Consider the following 17,583-nt stretch of genomic DNA (forward strand, 5'->3'; position numbering starts at 1 on the left):
GACCATTCTCTACCTTTCCAAGTCACTTATACAATTTGTTCATCTTTGAAATATTGTGTGCTCAAAACTTATGGCCACACCTGACAATAAGTGTCCTTGGTCAGTTCCATAATCGTTACTCTCTTTGGTAGCCGTTTGGCATAACCATTGCATGGATTTTTATGGTTGGGGATCAACTGCAGTATGTATGTTTTTGAGAGAAAGAAATTGCAGACTCTTCGCGTACCAATCCGGACGCAAGGCATTCGTCAGTTCTATACGGAAAAAATGGTAAAAAGAAGAGATATAATCTTAACTGCGTGACATTATTTTATTTAGGTTCATTGGTTATAATGAGCTAATGGTCTACATGAACATGAAAGTTTAAATATTTTTAGGAAATATTTTTTCAGCAGCTCACTTCTCATTGAAATCAACTAATCGATATCGTCTATAGAAGTCTCCCCATGCTCCTCTTTCATAAAACATTTCCCTGTTACATCTGTCAAACCTTTCATTCCACCTGACTCATCCGTTATTGTCATGTTGCCGATCCTCCAAATAGGTGGATAATACAATTTTTTGGCATCAAACAGATGATTCAACTCTCCGACGTACCATGTTGTTCATGCAATTTTTATAACACCCATTAGATGGAAATGTTTGAAAAGTGTTCAAAAATGTGTACTCATTACGTTTTAGAGGGTGTAGTATATATGAGAACTTCTTCCATTAAATCCTCAACAATGTATTGTGCCCAGCAGTTCCTTTTAACGAATACTTTTATAACTTTAAAAGTCTTGGCACCTCCATATGTTCCTAGCTGCACCTGAAATACAATCTGGCGACGCAGGACTCGGTAAATAACCATGAATGCATGTTTGAACTCCCTTCTACTGTTTCACATTAATATGTTTTAAGTATCAACCTTACCATTTAAGCCAAAATGTGTCATTTGTATGTTGAATATCTAATAATTTTTCAAAATAAATTATGCAAACATGGTATTTTGAATTGTGGCTTTCTAAAATAGTATTTTTCAAGATAGGCCTCTTCCAGTCTCATGGCGTGCAAGTGATTTAGAAACAAAAATGTTTGAAAGTTTTTCAAAAAGCTCTATTTTAAGGGTCAAATTTATTTTTCCCCACCAACTTTACATCACTGTGTTACTGTAGGTTTATGTTTCCTTTTTGCTTTCTTCATTGAGCTACGCTAGTATGATCGACAACAAAGTTTATGTGATTTACAATTGAATTACTTATACCTCTTTCACCCACATCAAGTAATCCTCCTTATGTCCCAACAATTCCTTTACCGCATTTCCTTTCGCTTGGAATATCGCTGATTCCGGCCCATCAGTAACCGTCATTGTTAAACGCAGTTTGTCCAAGTGTTGATTAGTACAACAATTCCTTTATGTCTATATTATGTAATGTTAATTTTTTTCTAATAAACATAATGAGCAAAAATAAAAGAACATAAATATTACATTGGGATTAAGCTAATGTATTTGAAGGATTCTGGACACTGTCTCCCGTTGCTAGTTTCCTCAAATTCCTTGCTGCATTCAGGACAGTACATGCAACACCAATCATCTGCGAAGCGAGATATTTGCGCCAGTATAGTCAATTTATCTCCTGCCTGTAATAACATCATGTCAAATTTTTGGAGTCGTCTAATAGATTAATAGATTAGTTCATATCTCAATCTCAGAATTCATTTTTTTCTCACATAGCATAGCTATTGACATCCTGTGTCTTCGTTCATATGTTGAATGGATTGCCTGATCCCTTTGGATGGTAGTCACGTTGCTATTGTTGTTCGATTCATTGGAGCCTGTCCCTGCAAATGAGATAGAAGGTTCCATATTGAGTAATTTTGTTTGGTTTCACTTGGAAGATTAATATTTAGTAAAAATATCCTCAAATGTAATTTTTTTGGATCAACTGTTATACCTGGTAGTTGTGCTCTTCCTGGTGATTGTTTCTTAAGATAGGACATGATGAATTTTAATGTGCTGAAGTTTATTTGTGATGTCATATTGAAATTTTTAAATGTGTGGTAAACTTATCCGTCGCATGTGGTATCTCTGCCTTTCCATCCCTTTAAATACAACTTTTAATATTAATGTGGACAGTGGAAAGTCATTCAATGGCCACGATGTATCTGCATGTTTCCGTTTCAAAATCCAAATGGTCATATAAATATCAATTATGATTATAAGGTGTGGGAGTTACATAAGCGTGGTGGAGTCAGATAAGGCATTCAGAATAGAAAGCAGTACATTAAATTAGATAATTACCTTATGTTTCAACCAATTTGAGGTATTTTTGTCAACGCGAGTGTGCTTCAATTTTCGATTAACATGATTAACATCCAATCAGTATGGGGATCATAATAAGTAAAAGAAAAATTATGTCAATTTTAATCCTTGTCACTTTTTTGTTGGCTCTATATGTAGTGACAAATTTTTTCATTTTCTTTTAAGAATTGCTAGGTTGACTGTAATAGTTGTCTTGAAGAAACCACCAAGTGAAACATGTAGTGGGATCAACTGAAAATCGGCCCTACCTAGTGAAACATGTAGTGGGACAACCTGAAAACCCAACCGAGTGAAACATGTAGTGGACTAACTGAAAACTGTTATTATCCCAATAGTAGATCCATTACCCAATCATCGTTTTTCTCGGGTTGTTATTAAGGAAAATTGCGGTCATCCTGTACAATTTATTATTTACTTAATGAAAGTATTTATTAAGATAATCATAAAAAAAATTAAGGAAATATTAATAAAATATTTTATGATGAAAGTATATTTATCAAGACAATGGTAAGACATTTATAATGAAAGATTAATGACATATTTAATGATGAAAGTATATTTATCAAAATAATTGTAAAACATTTATAATGAAAAATTAATAAAATATTTAATGGAAGATAATTATAAGATATTTATGATGTAAGAATATATTTATAATTAAAGAGTAATAAAATATTTAACGAATATTTATTTATGAAGATAGTATAAGATATTTATGATGTAAAATTAATAAAATATTTATTATGAGAAATTAATGATACAATAATTATGTAAACAACCATAGCCCCGTGTTATTTCTTCCTAATTTAAATAAAAGTTTCATGCTTCAAAAAAAAAACCATAGCCATAGATTTAGTTATTCTAAAATTGAATCCTCGCCATCCTTTAACTAAGCCAAGTTGTCCATGCTTTGTTTACATCATTAAATATGTTATTTATCTTTCATTATAAATGTAAAAATTGATTTATTAAATTAATTAAGAGGACATTTAATGATGAAAATTTAATAAGTTATTCATTATGGGAGATTAATGAGACACTAATTAATAACACTTATAATGATTAATTTTAATTAGAGCAAACCGTAACCATGGATTTAGCTTTCCCCATAATGCATCGTTAACGCTCTTTATCTAGGCTAAATTGTCCACGCTTTGTTTTATATTCTTGATATTACTGTAGGTTTGTCTGGTAAACAATCTTTAATGTGGTTTGCTTGTTAAGAACCTTTGTGTAATAGTAAGATGCTTTATCCTTTCAATGCAGTCTATCCGTGCTTCCTTTGGTTTAAATTACCATTAATATTCTTGCTATGTGTTTATGGGATGTTTGATTTCGGTTTTCATAACCTTAATATTCGATCTCATATGGTTTGAACCCTTATGGTTTGGGTAAATTTTTGGTTTAGCAGGATTAAGTTCTAGCCCATGTTGGTAGGCTTTATCAAAGGATCATAAGGGGTTCCGATTGAAACTCATGTGTGAAAAAGCCACAATATGTTGAATCGTTTAGTTTAGCATAAAAGCATATGTGTTTCGAGGTTTTCAACTTTTGCATCGCATTAGTTAAAACTGGTTTTCAACCTTTCTTTGGTAAAGGTTGGTTTGTGTTGTTGTTGTTCTTTTGTCTTGCGAGAGGATGGAAACACAACGGGGGAGAGGTCTAACTTGAACTTGCGCTTAATGATATATCTTTCTGGGGAGAAGAAGATGCGGAATTTGAGGTAACGAATTTGTTAGATAATTATTTTCATGTTTAATAAAAGCCTGATTTTATTGCATATATTTATTGCTTTTGCTTAACAAAATTTCGGTACAATTGATGTTTATTCCATTATTTGTGTGTGGTTGTGTGTGTGATTCAATTAATTCCGGTTAAGAAAAACTATTGTCATATTGCTTTATTATTTGGTATCAATTGTTTAGGCTAACGAAATTTCGGTGCAATTGCGGTACTATAATGTCCATGTTTGTTTCAATTGCTTCCGGTTGAGGTAAATAATTATGCAAGTTGATTTATTTGATTTGTATGAATTGTTTATGGCTTAACAAAAAGGTTTTCAGGATGAATTGTTTAGTCCAATTTGATTCCGGATAAGAAAAACGAAGTTAATTCTGATCTTAGTTAGACTTATCAAAGTGGAGGTTTCGGTTATTCAAGTCTAATCGAATGCCTTAACAGAAAATGCTAGTTCACTAACCTAGTACCTGTCTTGTTTAAAAGTGAAAGGTCTAAGTTATTGTTCGAATAATTAGAACCTGATGAGAAAAATAGAGTTAATTCTGATCTTTATTTTGCTCTTATCGAACAAGCGATTTTATTTGTGCAATCGGTTTAGCAAAAGAACTAAGATGCTTAGTCAATTTTTGATTTGCTAAACTATCAGGGAAAATTGCTTTGGGAAATTGTTTCCTTGGTAACATATCAAAACAAAATTACTTTGTAGTTTCAGTTTTGATATTGGTTATCTAAAATGGTGTGTGGAACCCTCGTGCTTAACTCTTATAGGTTGCAAGTCATTTGAGATTTGTAAGATCCTTTCGGTTTATCCGTTATTTGCTCGTACCTTTGTCATTTTGTGACAAAACGGGGGAGAAATATATGGAGTAAACAAGTGATTTGGTATCACTAAGGAAAGGACAATGGTGCTTAAACGTAATATCTAATGAAAGAGTAAAGCATAGACTAAAGGGGAGTAACATATCAAATTGATACTTGTGGTTATCTTAACTACAAAGGGAATAACAAAGACATGCGCATTAAAAATCTACCTATCTTACCTTTACGGGGAGTATTAGCTTTGTTATTATAATGTCAACAGCGGCATTTATGGATTGAATGTATACAGGTTATTGTGTTGTTGAAACTTGGAATCAAGCATATGTGTAATGAATTCTTGTAATTTGTTTATCCATATGATGTAAGAGTTTTGTCACTAAAATTGACAAAGGAGGAGATTGTTAGAGCATTGCTCGGTTGAACCCACCAAGCATTGGTATGTCAAGTTTAATTGTCATATTTTAGTGAATCAAAACTCATTTAAAGAGTTGCTTGATTATTTACTAGAGTCAACTTCTTATACGTTAGCTAGAAAGTTACTAGGATATGAGACTTACAAGTATTACGTGAAGACTTGAAGAATATGAAGAAGTAAAGAGCTACATTGACGAAATCATCCTTCCTCTTGAGGTTAGTAATATTTAAATTGAATTGTTTCATTCCTGATGTATCTTTCAAGTCGTGCATATTGAAAACATAGTTGTGAAGCTGTGAATGATTATACTCTAGTTAGACATAGTATTAAGGAATTATAATACGAAGTATAACGTATATCTTTTGAACTTCGTATATAAGACATCGACATAGTCATATGAATGCTATTGTGATTATGTGTATGGGTATGGGTGAAGATTTCGTCATAGGAAAAAATGTTTTACATTCGTTTAAAGGAAGTACAATTCATAAACTTGTTTTATGAATCGAAAGGGAAATCTCTAGGCTTATTGGTGTTGTTATTCATTGCAAATCTTTGGATTACCAATATGTGTTTGGTATAACCGCTCATAACTTGTTTACGTATCTTGGCAAAACTATTCACAATGCCTGACTTTTGTATTGGTATGATTTTTATTAGTGAAACCGATCTTAAGTAATTACATGAGATGGTATGATGATATATTGTAATTGGTATGACCAACTCTAGACATTGGGGAACCAATCCTAGTAAGAGGTGAAACCGATCACAAGTATGTGGAATCGATCCTTGTAAGAGGTATAATAAGTCTTATTAATTGGTAACCGATCCTATGACTTGTGCAAACGATTAAAAGTAAATACCATAATTATGTGGTAACCGATCTTAGTACCTAGTCAACCAGTTTTTGGAAAGCTAGTGTGACAGATCCTAGTACCCACATGGAGGGAAGCCTTGTGTTTTTGGTAGAACCGTGAAACCAATTAATGGTGATTTGATAGGATAATCAATCACATTGTTCTTATAAGTCAGATGAACCTATTCAAAACTCGTTTGGAAGTGTGGAAAATCGGTTCCAAGATTGTAAATATGAAAAAGGATTTACAAAGTAAAGATGTCGACATACTTTGAACATGTGCAGTAATTTTTATCTTTTATTGTTCAAAGATATTTCTTAATAACTAAAGGAGAATCCCGGATTGAAATAAATTGAGAATCTTTTAATTAAGGTTTTTAGTTTTATATGCTTTTAATTTCCAGCAACTAAAATGCATATCTTTAGAAAATAAAAATTGGTAATGTGCATTTACTAATTGGAGATTTTCTACTGAGATTTCGGTCAATATTTGGACAGAGCATTTCCAGGAATTATGGAAATCGAATTTGAAATATATTGCATATCTTGATAATATTTTCGATTTTGGAAATTCCTTGGTGTCCGAACTTCCTTGGTCTATAAATATTGAAGTTTGCATTTCAAGAAAACTAATCTCAGAGCCAGCAAAACTACCTAGTTGTGTTTTTACTGGTGGAGTCGTCTATTCGGAGAGGAAAGTACCCTAATTAGGAGAAATCTAATGAGGAAGCTCTACGAGTACCGTTGGTGGGAAACTAGATAATTGCAGTTTATTATTAGTATTCGATTGATATGATTGACTAAAGGTTGTTGAACTTTGATTGCACCTAGTTTGTTTATGCTTGAGAATATTCTCTTCTGATATAAGATTCACTCAAACTAGATCGAAGTTTCGACGGGGATCTTTAGAACTGTTTGTAGATCTAAAGACGTCTTGTGATAATCCATTGTTAACATACTCCGTTCTGTGTGTGATTGATCACAAGAGATTCAAGTTGTTTTTTGTGCAGGTGTTTATTGAAGATCTAAGAAGATTTGAAGACAAAGAAGATTTCTTATTTGAGTTCATAATCTTTGGTGTGCACGAAACTTGATCGGCTGGGGATCCAACTATAATCGGTTTATCTTTGTGATAACCTTGATTGATTAGTTGACTAGATCGGCATCAATACGTTTCTTTGTGATTCAAAGTATTGATTGCATAGTCTAGACAATTAATTTGGTAGGTTTTAATAGATTGATATAAGAACCTGAGAAAGAAGTTTATTGGGATAAACGGAAGAGCCTTTTGTCAAACTCATATCACTTGTTTGAAAAGAGTTGTTACCGAACAAATTTGTTGTTCCTTTACTGTTTGGAAAGGAATCGTTCCAAGTGTGTGACTTATTGCAAGTTGGAGGCGCAGGGATACAAACGTAACTAGGTGAACTATAGGTTTAGTTGCTTGGTATCAACTATACGAAGTTGGTTTAGATTTTGTATAGTGGCTTAATCCTGGGAGTATTCAATTTTGGATAAGGTCCCGGGGTTTTTCTGCATCTGCGGTTTCCTCGTTAACAAAATCTTGATGTGTCTTTTACTTTTCTATTTCCGCATTTATAATTTTTTTTATTATAAATAGAAGTAAAATACACAAATATTAATTCCTAATTACTTGATAGCAATACTATTGTGTTTGGTTAAGTCCGAACCTATTATCAAGTAATCATACTTCGTTGTTGTATTGTCTCGATCTTGTATCCATAGTCAATCACACAAGTTATCTTGTTGACATATTGTCTCGATCTCGTATCCATAGACGATCACACGAAGTGTGAACCGATTAGTTGTATTGTCTCGACTCAGTCCATAGACAATCACTTTCGGAGAAAGGACTTATAGGTGGAAAAGTTTTAGATTGAGGTGTATTTGGGTACCCTCATCTTTTCACAAGTGCTTCTCATGCACATCTACTGATTTATTGTATATCAATATATCATCAAAAAAAAAAAAACTTTCTGAGAAAAGGCTTGAATATATCATTCATCAAAGCTTGGAAAGTATCTCGAGCATTGGTTATCCCAAAGGGAATCACCTTAAATTCATAATGTCCCTCATGTGTTCTGAATAGAGCTGGAAAACGGGCGGACCGGGGCTGGCTTGTTACGGGTTACACGGATTCGGGTTAACGCGGGCCAAAACCTGCGGGTCGATATTCTTCACGGGTGGTCATTTCTTCAACCCGCGCCCGTAAAGGGTTAAGCTTGCGGGTTCACGGGTTATCCCGTAGAATTGATGTTAAAAAATTAAAATTTAATTTATGACATAATCTCTATTCAACACAAAGATCTGTGTCAGATCCATTCAATTTCAACAAAAAAAATTAAACACAAAATCACAGATACAACACAAAAATCAAAACCCATCTTCAAACACCATTCAACTTCTGAAACTCCATCTTTTTCTTGGATGATTCACAGTCACAGAGCTTTAAACCACCACCTTATTTCCACCAACACCAATAGCTACAAACCCATGAGTCATGCCCATGAAAATCGCCAACACCAACACCAATTCTTCTATTCCATAACCTGCAACACCTCATGCCTGCTTCAAATACCCTAGCCCATTCAACCACCAACATACATACACAGCAACGGCATATGTCCTTCCATGAAATTATTGTTCTCAGTTACAAGTATGATTCAACTTTCATTTGTGACCTAAACCATCAATAACATCTAATTTATCTTACTGTACCTCAATTAAACCAAAAACCCTAATTACAAAGACCAATTCCCATAATCCTTAACTTCGAAAAATCTACAATTTATTCAATCATCAAGAACCCTAATTCTAATTTAGAGAAGAACAAAAAAATCCCAATTCTTTTAACTGAAATTAGGAATAACAAACTTAAAATTCATATAAGAAAAATTAATTCAAAACTCATTGATTTACCTTTCCCCGACTTCCATATTTCAGAGTTCAATCAAACTCAACACCTCTTCTTCCAACTTTTCTCTGAAATCTTCAAGAAACCCTAAATCTTTGATTCGTTATCAAAACAACTCCACATCTTCACTTAAACATCAACCCTCTTGATCTTCATCCATCGAAAACTCAATATGCGTATCAAATCCATATAATACTTGAACTTCAAATCTAAACCCTAATTTATGATTCTCTCTGATCTATGACGAAACCCTAATAATCCTTAATTCTTCTTCTTATTAATTCACCATCAACATCATCTCAATCGTTGTCGAAATATCTTCCTCAATAATTCCTCTAAAATCATCACAGACAGAAAGGGAAGAACAAAGAATAGAAAATGAGAGAATAATGGAAATTCTCTAATCTTATCGATTTGGTTTTGATTAGAGCTGACAAACAAGCCAAAAACCCGCAAGTTGGACCGGACCGACCCGTGAAAACCCGCGCCTGGCTTGGCTAGTTTCTAAACAAGCCGGGCGCGGGTTAGAGAAATGTTGGCTTGTGGAGAAACTGGTAAACCCGTCCCAGCCCGTAAAGCCACAGGTTAAACCCGTAAACCCGTCTAATATCAAAACCAAATCGATAAGATTAGAGAATTTCCATTATTCTCTCATTTTCTCTTATTTCTTCTTCCCTTTCTGTTTCTGACGATTTTAGAGGAATTATTGAGGAAGATATTTCAACAGAATGAGATGATGTTGATGGTGAATTAAGAAGAAGAAGAATAATTAAGGATTATTAGGGTTTCGTCATAGATCAGAGAGAATCAAAAATTAGGGTTTAGATTTGAATTTTGAGTATTATTTGGATTTGATAAGCATATTGAGTTTTCGATGAATGAAGATCAAGAGGGTTGATGTTTGATTGACGATGTGGAGTTGTTTTGATGACGAATCAAAGATTTAGGGTTTCTTGAAGATTTCAGAGAAAAGTTGGAAGAAGAGGTGTTTAGTTTGATTGAACTCTGAAATCTGGAAGTCGGGGAAAGGTAAATCAATGAGTTTTGAATTAATTTTTCTTATACGAATTTTAAGATTGTTATTCCTAATTTAAGTTAAAAGAATTGGGATTTTCTGTTCTTCTCGAAATTAGAATTAGGGTTCTTGATGATTGAATAAAATTGTAGATTTTAGAAGTAAAGTATTAAGGGAATTGGTCTTTGTAATTAGGGTTTTTGGTTTAATTGAGTTACAGTAAGAGAAATTAGATGTTATTGATGGTTTAGGTCACGAATGAAAGTTGAATCATACTTGTAACTGAGAACAAGAATTTCATGGAATGACATATGTCGTTGCTGTGTATGTATGTTGGTGGTTGAATGGGCTAGGGTATTTGAAGCAGGCATGAGGTGTTGCAGGTTATGGAGATCTGGTGTTGGTGTTGGCGATTGTCATGGGCATGACTCATGGATTTGTAACTGTTGGTGTTGGTGGAAATAAGGTGGTGGTTTGAAGCTCTGTGACTGTGCATCATCCAAGAAGAAGATGGAGTTTCAGAAATTGAATGGTGTTTGAAGATGGGTTTTGATTTTTGTGTTGTATCTGTGATTTTGTGTTTGATTTTTTTGTTGAAATTGAATGGATCTGTCACAGATCTTTGTGTTGAAAATAAATTATGTCATAAATTAAATTTTAATTTTTTAACATCAATTCTACAGGCTAACCCGTGAACCCGCAAGCTTAACCCGTTACGGACGCGGGTTGAATAAATGACCACCCGTGAAGAATATCGACCCGCGGGGTTTGGCCCGTGTTAACCCGAACCCGTGTAACCCATAACAATCCATCCCCGTACAGCACGTTTGCCATCTCTAGTTTTGATATTAGAGGGTTTATGGGTTTAACCTGCGGTTTTACGGGACGGGACGGGTTTACCCATTTCTCCACAAGCCAACATTTCTCTAACCCGCGCCTGACTTGTTTAGAAACCACCAAGCCGGGAGTGGGTTTTCACGGGTCGGGCCGATCCAACTTGCGGGTTTTTGGCTCGTTTACCCGCTCTAGTTCTGAATGTTATTTTGTAAATGTCAAGACCATGCATTCTGATTTGATGGTACCCTGACCTTAAATCTAGATTGGTGAACACAACTGACCCATGTAATTCATCTAAGAGTTCATCTATAACTGGTATTGGGAACTTATCCTTGATTGTGATCTCATTTAACTTCCTATAATCAACACAAAATCTCCATGAATTATCCTTCTTTTTAACCAATAATATTAGTGATACAAAGGGGATGTGACTATTTTGTATGATCCCAGCAGTCTTCATCTCCTTAACCAAAGATTCTACCACTGACTATTGCACATATGGGCATCTGTAAGGCCTTTCGTTAGTGGGTAAGGAATTATGAATCAAGGGAATGGTGTAGTCAAGAGACCTTTGTGGTGGTAAGGTTTTAGGTTCTTGAAATACATCAGTAAATTCATGGAGGATCTGTTTGATAGGAGGGGTTATTGGAGTTGGGGTAAGGGTTACATTAATTGAAAATAGCTGCCCTACTAAGCCATGGGAATCCTTCTTGAAGAACCTCTTCACTGCCTTAGTACTAATCGTCTTTAAGGTAGGATCCTCTTTATCCCCAGATAGAGTAACGTTCTTACCCCGATGCATGAAAATGATACACAATTTCTCAAAATTGAACATTACATCACCCAAAGTCCCGAGCCATTCTGCTCCTAACACCATATCACAACCTCCAAAAGGTAATAGCCTCGGTTCCCCCTTGAATTTTTGGTGCTGCATTGACCATTGAAGTTGGTTACACACCCCTGAGCTAATGGTCATGTCCCCGTTGGCCATTGTTACCAAAAGTTAGGTTGCGGGCTTAACTCTACATCCCAATTCTTGAGGCAGGTTAGTGTCTATAAAGTTATGGGTGCTGCATGTATCGATCAGGATGAAGATGAACCTCTTTTTAATGCAGCCGAGAATCCTGATAGTTTCAATGCTAGTGCTACCAGTTAAGGCATGGAGGGAATTCTCCATGTCATATTCAACTGGTGAGTCTTCACTATCCTCTTCATCACTGTGTTCAGCCTCTGGTTCAGTATTCTCTTCCATTTCTTCAGTTAATAACATAAATAGCTGCTTATACTTATATCCTGGATGGTAAGTATCATCACAATTAAAACATAGTCCCTTTCTCCTACTCTCTTAAACCTGCTCATAAGTCAATCTCTTGATTGGTAGGTAGTTAGGCTTTTGAGTGAAGTTTCTTGGTTGAAGATGTGGCGTAGTGAATGGAGATTTGGTTTGCACACCTGATTGACTCTTGGGGTTTGATGAAAAATGGGTGGTAGTGGGTTGAGATCTGAAAATGAGTTTGCCCTTTATTTGCTGACCATCAACCGAAAGTTCTTGTAGCTTAGTGTTAGCGTTCTTTGCAGGTGTGACACTTAGCTAAGTGGAAGGCTTCTGATAAGGTGGTGGGTTTGAACATTTGAATGATACTCTTAATCTATTCCTTTAACCCACTTAGGAAACTCAATACGAAGTAAACTTCAGTGATATGTGGATTTTTACTAAGCATAATAGCCTTTAGGAATTCAAAATTTTCAAAATATTCTTCCATAGAAGGTATTTGAATCAACTTATTAAATATTCCCACATAATTATCATTTGCTAAGTCTTCAAAACGAGAACAAATAGCTAATGAAAAATGAGACCAGGTTATGTAATCTTTACCTATCGGGTAGTCTCATAACCAAGAATTTGTTTTACTCTCTAGACAAAGAGAAGTTGTATTAACCTTCCACGACTCTTTAATATTCTTTATGGCGAAAAATCTCTCATACTTCCTGATCCATCCTCTTGGGTTGTCTCCATCGAACCCGGGAAAGTCCAACTTGGGTGGTCTGTGTAAATATGTATGATATTAATTCCTGTTGTGAAATCTTGATTCTCTATCATGTGTTTCAGAGTAGTCATGTTCTCCCGACTCAACCTCTCTCTCCTTATTCTTATCTCTGTTCAATAATTGCGGTAAGGCAGTTTGTATGGTGTTATTTTGTTGAGCAATCTCTTTGATACTACTCATCATCTCCTCTATCCTCTTAATTGATGTTGTACGTTCTTCTACGTCCTTGGAAGCAAGATCTGATAGTGACGACACCTCCTCTATAATCTTTGTAAACAAAGATTTCATTTCCTTAGAGTGGCTATCAAAACTTTTCTCAACATCTTTAAATCTAAGTCCTGTCATGATGGATCTAAATTTCTATGATACCAATTGTGCTGATGAAAAATTGATATGAACCCTAATGAATACAAAGTAATCAAATCTGCCTCAACTCGAGAGAAACCTCTTTCTATCTTTTCATTTTTCATACCCAGATAAGAGTTACAAGGATACAATAAATACTCCTACAAAACCCTAATAGAAGATCGCTTACATCCTAGTCGTTTATTACTAAAGATAGTTATGACTAACGTAACTATTACTTACTTAATTAAATAACTGGATTAGCTTCTAATTAAGCTGTACGACTAACTACTATAAGCGCCCACAATTTGAAATGAGGCAACCCTCATGATATGACATTAAACTATAAGGAACGCCAGCTGACTGTATCAATTGCGTCGAGCCTTGCGAGGTTCAAGAAACGTAAGGAGAACGACTGCAGCCGAATTTCTTGGAAGGTTAGTTCGGTTTCAACTACATTCTAGTCCGAAGTCTGATGGTAGGTTAGTGTTTGTAGCGACTTAATACAGTTAGGTGCTCAACGTTGGATGAGGTCTCGGTGTTTTAGTACAGGTGTAGTTTTCCTCGTTAGCAAAACTTATGGTGTCTTATGTTTTTCCTATTCAGTTTTATATTGTTTTATCTTTATAATAGGAATAACACAAGTAACACGTAACCAATCTAGATAGTTTAATTATTTATTAATTGTGATCTCTGGCGATACTTGTTCTTGTTGAATTAGCATCTTGAAATATAGCTAAATTACAAGTTTCATACTTGTCAGAATTCAAATCCTTTTGATTTGGATACGACTAGATTGATCTTGGACATTGAACTGTGAGATCGTCCATAAACTCTTCTACACAATCGGGTTCACGAACTTCTTAGTCTAGACATATTTTTTTTAGAAGAGATAAGAGAAAACTTTTTTAGATCCTAACTCGGTTGAACTCACCAACCGTTGGTATGTCAAGTTTGGTTGTCATATTTTAGTATCAATACTCATCTAGAATCGCTTAATTAAAATATTAGAGTCAACTTCGTTTAGGTTAGACTAGAAAGTCTAGGAATGTTGAGACGTACAAGTATTACTCCGAAGACCTAAAGAATGTGAAGAAGTAACGACCATAACGACTATATTATCCTTCCATTTGAGGTTAGTAATATTGACTTGATCTTGTTTCCATTCCTAACGTATCTTTCAAGTCGTGCTATTTTGAAAACATAACAAGCAAAGTTGTATATATTATATATAATACTCTAGTGATGATACTTGGTTATAATAATATGATTAAAGTATCAAGGAAACATATTACGAAGTATAAACGATGATCTTTTGGAACTTCGTAAATACGTCATCGACATAATCTATTATATATAATTATTTGATTATGTGTGCATTATATGATGGCGTGTAAACACATCATTTTTACATCTAAAATTTATATTTATTAGTTCTTTGTTTTGTACAAATTTGATGGTTTTGTTTAGTTTTGCAGTTTTCTTAAATAATGCTCAAAGAACTAAAATACGAAAAAAAAAATTCGTATAATGGACGAAAATTGAAAGCTAGTCTCAATTGCTCACTCCACTATCCCAAGATACGGATGTACAGTGGAATGTCTTATTCACATGGGTTCATATCTAACTAGTAACTACTACTCAACATTTTAATGGGATAAAAATAAAGAGGCAGAAATATGTTAAGGAGACGATGGGCCGAAGTGGTTTCATAATTTGATGGGTTTGGGCAGTTCGATCTGTGCACTCGGATGAGAAAATCATGTGAAGTGATGACTGATGCATGTAGTGATGCGGAGTTGATTGGATTTGAGAATACTTTTCACAAATATATAAAGAATATTGGGAGTTCATCTTCCATTATGACAATCACATGTGCTGGGGAAGGACTCCCACATGGGAAGCAAAATTCCATTTTTGATAAATGAAATGAAGTGCAAATATGCACACGAGCGGCTTAGTCTCATATATATAAAGGTGAATACTTGAGTAATAGGTTGATTCAGTCTTCACATACCTTTTGTCGATGAAGTTATCCAAATGTCTTCAGTTGATCTTCGCCTTCAAACGGTAGAATGCAGTGATGTGTGACACTCAACTACACACTTCTAATCCTAATTCCAGACTTGACTAAATGTAGACTAGAAATCAAGATATAGTTTTTATCAACTTAATTTAACAAAAATATTGAGATAACAACACTTGTGAGTTCGACCGAGCAATACTCTAACAAAAGAGATATAAATTCTTCATACAATTTTCTTCAAGGATCATTAAGTTGGTCTACTTGGAATTTTATTGAGGTTTTGTCCATACAGGTTTCCGAACAAAAAGTTGTAGGTGTACTTTGTACCCCCTCATTTATAATTGGTATCAGAGCAAACAAACACGTTAAGACCTAATAAGTCGGTGTTTGTGGAGATATGAATCTGTGGATAAGAGTACGGTCTCTACAAACGTACCACCAGTTTGGAAGCGTTGTTATGAATTCTATTAATGAGATCGAATCTTTCATCTCCAAAAGTAAATGAACATTTTGTTCCCATAAAACAACCCGGTATTGACAAGTGTTGTCCCTACTATCTTATCTATGAGTCTAGATCATAATTAGAAAGGGAAGCAGCCAAGGAAAGCGTTGAGATTCTAAAACATGTTAGAATTCTTTCTTCCGAGGTCAATAGGCTGAAACACAAAGTTAATACTCTTATTGGTAAGTTTAATGTGAAAAGACGAGGGAACCCAAATACACCACAATTTTTTTTATTCAACCTCTAATTCCGATACCAAGTGTGATCGTTTATGGACAAAGTCGAGACAATACGACAACTTGATATTCACTTGACAATAGTTGCAGTTCAATACCTATTGACTATATGATCAAAGTCAAGTGATTAGGATTAGTGTACAAGTAAAATTTATTTTATTATAATAAGATAATTATAATGTGGAAATAAAGCAAATAACACAACAAGATTTTGTTAAAGAGGAAACGTCAAATACAAAAAAATCCCGGGACCTAGACCAGTTTGAATACTCTCAGAATTAAGCCGCTATAAAAAGAAAAAAATCTAACTTCGTATAGTTGAGACCATGTAAACTAGCCCTAGTTACTTAGTTCCCTCAGTATCCCTGCGTCTTCGACCTTTTGGTCACGCCGAATCTCAAGACATAAATCACTATCTCAAGTTGCTTTACTCCTTTTGATCGTATTCCAAACAGTAAAGGAACAACTCTGTTTGGCAATCACTCTATTCAATCTTTGGTAAAAGATATGTTGAGTCGTCGACAAACGCTATTATGTTTAATCTAATAAACTCCTTTGTCTGGTTAGATCAATTTGAATCTTAATTACCGAAATAATAAATTTTCGGATTCGCAACCAAATAATATACAAATCAAAGAAAAACTATAAAGTGATGATGATATTGTCAACTAGATAATCACAAGTTTATCAAATACAAACAATATCTAGTTGGATCCCAGCCGATCAAGATGTCTGCGCAAAATTCACAAGATAAGAAAACTAATTAGATAAATATTGTTCGTCTTCAAATCTTCGATTATCTTTAAAGTACCTGCACACAAAAACTTTAATCCTCTTGTGATCAATCACGCACAGAACGGATTCTGTTAACAATAGATTATCACGAGATGCTTTTCGATCTAACAACAGTTCTACAGATCCCGTCGATACTTTGATCTAGTTTGAGTGACCCTTATGTCAGAAGAGAATGCTCTCAAGGATAATCAAACTAGGTGCAATCAAAGTTTCAACAACCGTTAGTCAGTCAAATCAATAATCAAAAACTAAAATAACAATGAAATTAGTTTCCCACCAATGGTATTCGTAGAGCTTCTTGATCCCACAGAAGTCTTTAAACGAGCGGTCATAAAATATTTCGCCTAATTTGGATACTTTACTCTCCGGATAGACGGCTCTGCCAGAAACAACACGAATGAATTTTGCAGGTCTCTTAGGATAGTTTGCAAGAAATGCAAACTCAAGTATTTATAGACCAAGGTTGTTTGGACAACAAGGAAATTCCAAAACCGAAAATATTCTCAAAATATGCAATAAAGTACCTAATTTCGGTTTTTCTATTTACAACTAATGTCAAACAATATTTCTAAAATCTCTCCTATTATTAGTTTAGCACATTAATCAATAATTCTTTTCTAGAGTATATGCTTTAATTGCTGGTAATTAAAACATATATAATCGAAAATCATAATTAATATTTTTTCAATATTTTGGTTTGGGATCACCTTGA

Source organism: Papaver somniferum, chromosome 8, assembly GCF_003573695.1.
Source record: "Papaver somniferum cultivar HN1 chromosome 8, ASM357369v1, whole genome shotgun sequence".
In the NCBI taxonomy this organism is placed as follows: Eukaryota; Viridiplantae; Streptophyta; class Magnoliopsida; order Ranunculales; family Papaveraceae; genus Papaver; species Papaver somniferum.